The sequence below is a fragment of the Trachemys scripta genome, chromosome 3, assembly GCF_013100865.1.
Source record: "Trachemys scripta elegans isolate TJP31775 chromosome 3, CAS_Tse_1.0, whole genome shotgun sequence".
In the NCBI taxonomy this organism is placed as follows: Eukaryota; Metazoa; Chordata; order Testudines; family Emydidae; genus Trachemys; species Trachemys scripta.
The window spans coordinates 108,026,265-108,032,779 of NC_048300.1; the positions used below are offsets into that span (position 1 = coordinate 108,026,265).

The window sequence follows — 6,515 nt, forward strand, 5'->3', positions numbered from 1 at the left end:
TTGTTGGAGTACTAGGCAGTAGAATTACCCCTTCCTCACTGTAAAATTACTAGATTGGGCCCACCATCCCTTTAAGTGATCATTTAATTTCCTCTGTGGGAAGCAGGTTGGGTATATTTCACACTCTTACTCCCCCTACACACTAACGGTTTTCTTTCTTTCTTAATTTTTTCCCCTCACTACTTACAGGGGTGCCATGAACTAGAAAAAAAAGTCACACCCCTGAGTCTCTTTAAAGTACTGTCACAAACACCAAATACAACTAAAGAAAAGATATTAGAGAAAAATCTCTCTCTTTTTACAGTTTGTTTACTTTGTGCATTTGACAGCACTTTGTGTACAGTAAGTTTCACTTTTTTCCATATCTAATCAGTCAGGTTCCTATAACTGTTCATGGAGGTCTTTAATTTAGCCACTGGGAGAAAAGCTACTAAAAAAAAAAAAAAAAAAAAGAATTTGTGACCGTAAAACCATCAACACTGGCAGAGGGACCCAAGCGCAGGTAATAATTTGTAATAATTTGTAACTTACTCTTTTTTAAAACTGAGTAGCTTTTAGGGTATATCCCTTTAATATTATTTCTATCTCCTTTCTATCCACTTTCTTATTTTAGTTGTTACATCTTTCCTCTTCACTGGATTCTCCAGCAACACTTCCATATGGTTGTACCTCCCTACCAGTATGATAGTTTAATGTCTTTCTCCATAGATGTTCTCCAGCTGCATCTATACTAGAAAATCTGGCACCCATTTTTCAGCAACAATGCATCTGCACCCCATCTCTGCTAGTAAAGGTATAAGATGTTTGCATCTGAGCCCCATCTCTGCTTGTGTGTTTACACCATTGCTAACACTAAAATTGCTGCACCACTGCTAGAAAATGGGTAATATTTTCTAACAGAAACAGCCCTTGTTTAATGTCTTTTTAACTATCTATAGTTTAGAGCACCATAATAATACTTACTCAGTAAACAGTTATGCCACCAATCTAAAAAAGTCTATCACTGATATCTCCAATGTTGTTTAGAGACGACACAAAGGCAAAATTTTTCAAGTGAACCACTTGATCTGTTGTGTAATCTGTTATGGTGTATGCAGTCCTGAGTGGAGGTTTAATCTAATCGACAGTATTTCTAAGCAAAAGAACTCTGATGCCCCGTTCTTTAGTTTCTCTTAATGATTTGAGCCAGATGGCCAAGATTTACAATAAACTTCAGCCTACTTTTATTTGTTCCTTGGACTAAAAGTACTGGTTCTTCACAACTCCTGATTGGATGTCTCTCTGGACAGTACTGTACTTCATAGAATCTTTCTGCTGTACTTCATCTCACTTACTTTGAAATATTCATTTTTAGGAGAAATAAGATCCCCCTAGTTAATTTCACTGCATAGTTGGCCATTCTTTTCTGCTCAGAGACCAGCTCCCATCTGCCACTTTGTCTTTAACACAGAATTCAAGTCTCTCCGGCTCTTAATATAGCCACTGCATTATTGCATTTACAGACTTTTCTTTCTCTCAGACTTCGTGTAGTTCACAGCACATTTGCTCTTATGATCAGCAGATCTGCTCTTGAAGTACTCAACAAGCTACTACTACATATGCACAATAACTCTCTGTCTTTTGTAATCACCATGTTGTGCAGCCATTGATTCCTCAGTCTCCGCCTCCACAACATACACACTCCTCCATCCTAATTATAAGCAGCATAAAAAAAGATGAAGGGTAAATAAAGTAACACAAAAAATAAAGTCACCCATTCAATCAGCAATCCCTCTGCTCTCTCCACATACAACAGGTGAAGCCCAATTAAACTCAACAAGTGTTTGGTCATTAAGAGGAAAACAAACATTCACAATGTAGTCAAACAATTCCTTTTTTTCTTACAAGCTCTTGGGACTTTTAAAAGCACCCTTCTAGATAAAGTGATTAAATGAAGCTGACTTAAAATGAAAGATATAACATTAACAGCAAATTAAATGTAAATGAACATTTCATAACAAATATGTTTATTACACTATGGAATAGTCTCCCAAAGAGAAGACAGATCTATAGCACTTCATTTGCTTGATTCATTTAAAAAAATTAGACTGTACATAGCAGTTGAACATATACTACAGAGAATGCCAATTAAACTACACTTCTCAGAATTTAAACAAAATGACCCAGCATCTTCAATCTCTAGTTTTTCTCCCATAGATGTTAATATTAAAGTCAGTTACCCAAGCTATTGGGAATCATATACTTTTCCTTTGTAAGGAATCACTCTCCTAAAGTGCACATTATGTTTAAAGTTGCTTAGAAATATTTTATTATTTTAGAACGTAGTTTTTTGGGGGGGGGTTTTGGGGGGGGGTTGGTAAAATCAGCTTTTTTAAAACAATGTGAATAGAAAACTTGGTGTTTCGGTTTTTATTTCAACACTCACCGTTCTATTGCTAGCCCTAAAAATATGGTGCCAATTCATGAGTAAAAACAAAAGTGAAAATGACCAGCTGTGGTCAATCTGAGTAAAATTGCAAAATTAAACTGCCTAAAAGTTAACTAGTTTTAAAACTTTCAAATTTATTACACATGGTGTTATTAGTAATAAAGATAATTCAAGAAAACAACCGTGACCTACAATATCAAAAGCTAGGCATTTTTCTGTGCCTAGCCTGTGAATGATACCTTAAGGGGCCTAATTTTCAGGAACTGCTGAGAACCCAACCTCTGAAAACCAGACCCCTTTATGGTGACAAGTGGGGAAGGGGGGGACGGGGACCAAAAAACCCACTAGTCACTTTTCAAAATGTACATCTAGAGTTGTACTGTAACAGTAGAAGAAACATGCTCTTAATCAGATATTTTTGCCTGAGCATTCCTTTGAGATTAATCTTGACATCTAAAAGGAAATCAGAGGTAACTACAAACTGCAGGCCGACTTTGCATTTTCCTCCCTAGGGTGGATATCTCAGTTCCACCAGTAGAGGTCCCTCCTTGGCCACTTTTGCTGCATTCTTTTGCCGCACTTGAAACTTTCAAGTACTGAACTCAGATCCATATCTTCCCGAAAACTAGGGCAGAAATCAAAACGCCGAAAGTATTTGCATGCACCTTCCTGGCGTCCCCACGATTAACAATCCCACCAGAGCACAGGCTACTGGAGGGTTTGCGCAACAACAGAGCGACGCGATTCTTAGTAGATAAACACGGGCAAAGCCTACCCCGCGCAATTAAAGCGCCAGGGAATCAGCACGGGGCGGGGGCAGGCAGAAGGGAGCGCTCCTCGCTCAGCTGTCTGCCCGGCAGCAATGCCCACGCCGAGGGTGAGCGCAGGAGCGAGCGCGCAGTTGTGCGGGTAGGAACTGGGCGCAAAGCGCTCCTGAGGAAGTTGCATAACGAGAGAGGGACTCTGCTTGTGCACCGGGCCCCTGTGATTCCCCACCCCCACCCCCACCCCCTTGCTGCAGACGGGGCCGGGATCCGGGAAGGGGAGGTTGACTTCCCTCACTCAACCCAAGTCAGAGGGAAACTTACCTTCTCCTCCCCCATCCCCACCCCCGGGGAGGAGGGCGAGTGCTCTCCGGCGGACTCGGGAGATTTGCTAGTGAACCCTCCTCGCTCGTGCTCAGCCAATCTCCAAAGTCCCCTGGAAGAGAAATTACCCTCCTTCCTAAGGGGAAGGTAAAGGCAGAGCTGCGGGAGGACTCTCCCTCCCCCAGGAGCCAGCTACTCTCCGCATCCCCAGCCTCCCGCCTTGGGGAGGCGCAGCCAGCCCCTCGCGAAAACTTTTCTCTCACGCTCTCGGGCGCGTCCGCTCCCACGATGGGGGGGGGGGGAGGGAGAAGAGGAACGGGGGGGGGAGGAACTTGAGTCCGCCCCCTGCACGTCTGCACCCCCACGGCCGCTTAGCAAAGCTTGTGTTCCCCGGCCCGCTCTGTGTCCCACGTTCATTCCCGTCGCTGGGGAGGGGGCGGGCGGGCGCTTTGTGCGAGCGCCTTCCACCCCCACCCCAACTTGCTGCCTCATCACCCATTAGAGCAAGTGGCTGGTAGATATCCTGTTATTGTGCACACAGGCTGCAGGAAGCGGGGGGGGGGGGAAGAGAATACTCCCCCCCAAATCTATAGGGTAAGCAACAATCCACAACTTGTGGAACTGCTGCCCCCCCCCACTAGGCACACATTTCTACACATGTGTCAGCACGCGCGCGCGCACACACACAAGCCGTCCTCCAGAAGCCCCCCCAGCACAACTCTACAGTCCCTAGAGTGACAGGAGCCAAGCCCCCCATGAATCGCATACAGCCCCCTCGGAGAGCCAGGAGCCACCCCACTCCCCACGTCTACAGCAGAGAGAGAAGCTCCGCACACGCCACCGACAGGAACCAAACACGCTCCAGCCAGACTGCCCCCCGCCCCCACCCCTTTCTTAAAAAATTGCCAGGAGCTTCTTTTTTTCCTTTTTTTTTTTTTTGTACGTGTGTGTGTGTGTGTGCAAACTTTCCCCAAAATGGCGGAAATTGGGAGATGATATTTTAAATATCCCCCATACACACTCACACAAAGTGTAGAAGCAGAAGAAAATGCAAACTCTCTCTGCCGTGCGCTGAACAGGCCTTTGCACAAGGGACACGCTGCACGTTCAACCGGTATACCCCGGCAGCCGCCACCGCTCGCCGCTTCAAGACGCGAAAATCGGGGTGTGAAAAAGCCCCTGTCTTCTGCCCATTGCCCCCTGAAGCCCTTACGCCTCTCTTCCCTTTGGGGTGTCGGGAACCTGCCAATATGAACCTCGCACGCACACACTCATGCACTCCCCCCCCCTCCAAATTCTAGCCGCTGCACCCACGTTACATTGTTCCTAGCGACACAACAGTGCCCCATAAGTGTCATTAAATGGAGCCAACTGACAAGCTCATTGGTGGGGCAGGTCTGCAAAATGTTTCTCTCCTTCCTCCTCCCTCCAACCCCCGCTCCCCCCGTCCACATTTCCCAGCAGCTCCCTCCTCTCTCTAGTCCACCCTTCGTGTGTTTGGGAAGAAAAATAAATAAATACAAGGCACCTCTCTCGCTCTCTCTTTTGTTCCTCTTTCACACTCACACACTTATTATTTAGGGAGATACCCAGTGACCCACCCGCTCTCCAGCCACTTGAGAGTCACTTGCCCACTTTCCCCTGCATTAAGTTCCATCCTTGCTGCAGAGGTGGGGGTGGAGAAGCCCCCTACCCCCCATACACACACCCTTCTCCGCTTCCCCAGATATGTTTCGTAAGGAAGGGAGAGGAGGTGCGTCTCCCTTTATCTCTCGCGCGCTCTCTAACTTTCATCTTCACCTAAGGGGGGAAATTAAAAACCATCACCAGCCGTTTGCATTGCACCGCCCTAACGGGGTCACAGATTAGATCAGAACCAGCCGCTTCTTACCCCCCCAATCTCTCTTTCTCCGTCTCTCGAGTAGTCCTGACAAATATGGTCCAGGGCTGCGGGCACAAGTGAGCATGCGCCCGTGGAGTCAGGGCTGGGGAAAGGGGAAACTGCTGCTGCCGCTGCCGCCGGGGTGTCTCATTCTTCCTCCCCTCGCTCTAGCTGCCGCTGCGCCTGAGCCTCCGGGAAGCAGCAGCAGCAGCAATAATCAGTGTTACCAAAAATACAGCCACAAACAACAGCTACGGCTTAGGTGCATCATCTCCACTGATTTAATGCCGACGTTGAAGGAATAATAAGGAGAAAAATGCAGCAGTCGTTTACTATTTTTAGGTTTGGGCTTCCTTTAAATATTACTTTTCTTTATAGGGGGAGGATCTAATAGTAATAAGTCCCATCAGGTACTGTTAAATCTGTGAAGTCAGTACCAGGAGTCTGGAAAAGGTTTTATATATAGGAATATGCCCCCATATGGGGGGGGGACACAAAAACAACTATAGAACTAGGTGAAACATATGATGAGTACATGACAATAATTAAGATCCTGATCTTGCAAGCTGCTCTACACAAGCAGACCTTTGCACTGGATAGTGAAGCTCCATATAGGTGTTGGGGGGTCTTCTGTTATCTAGCTCAGTGCAGTATCAACCTAATTTTGTGTTACACAAAAATATTGTTTGTGCAATGCTAAAATCTTCAATAATAAAGGGACACAGTTAGCTTGAAATCTAATTAGTTTATAAGTTTAAAAAGTAATTTCAGGTATCACAGTTCACTATCACAATATCCTATTTTTACCAATAACTCTCCCTTACTGCAGTACAAAAAGTCCAAAGAAAGCTGACAATTGAAGGCCCCTAATCTGCTAGTGCAGACCCCTGCACCCAAATGGAGTCCCAGTGTGGAAAAACCCACTGAATTCAATGCAGCAGCACATGGGCACAAGGCCTAATTAACTACACAGGGAAAATGAAATTGACTGTACACAGAGTGCTCTCAAATGTACAAAGTAAACAAACTGAAAAAAGAACAATAATTGTAGTTATAGTATCATAAGGGGTCTAACAATAAGTAGAAATTTTTCAGACAGAAGAATTACTTTTCCTTT

The 6,515-nt window shown here is 45.2% G+C and overlaps 1 protein-coding gene across 3 annotated transcripts in view; it reads right to left on the reverse strand.

Annotated features, from left to right (window-relative positions):
• Positions 1-5,475, reverse strand: part of L3MBTL3 (L3MBTL histone methyl-lysine binding protein 3) — a 158,109-nt gene extending 152,634 nt beyond the window's left edge. The window contains exon 1 of one of the 3 annotated variants that reach the window (XM_034765689.1): positions 5,408-5,475. The gene's annotated coding sequence lies outside the window, so the exon portion shown is untranslated. Of the gene's footprint in view, positions 1-1,630; positions 1,753-3,516; positions 3,805-5,407 lie in introns of those variants that run through there. The other 2 variants (XM_034765690.1, XM_034765692.1) reach the window with 2 other exon arrangements.
• Positions 5,476-6,515: the final 1,040 nt, after the last annotated feature.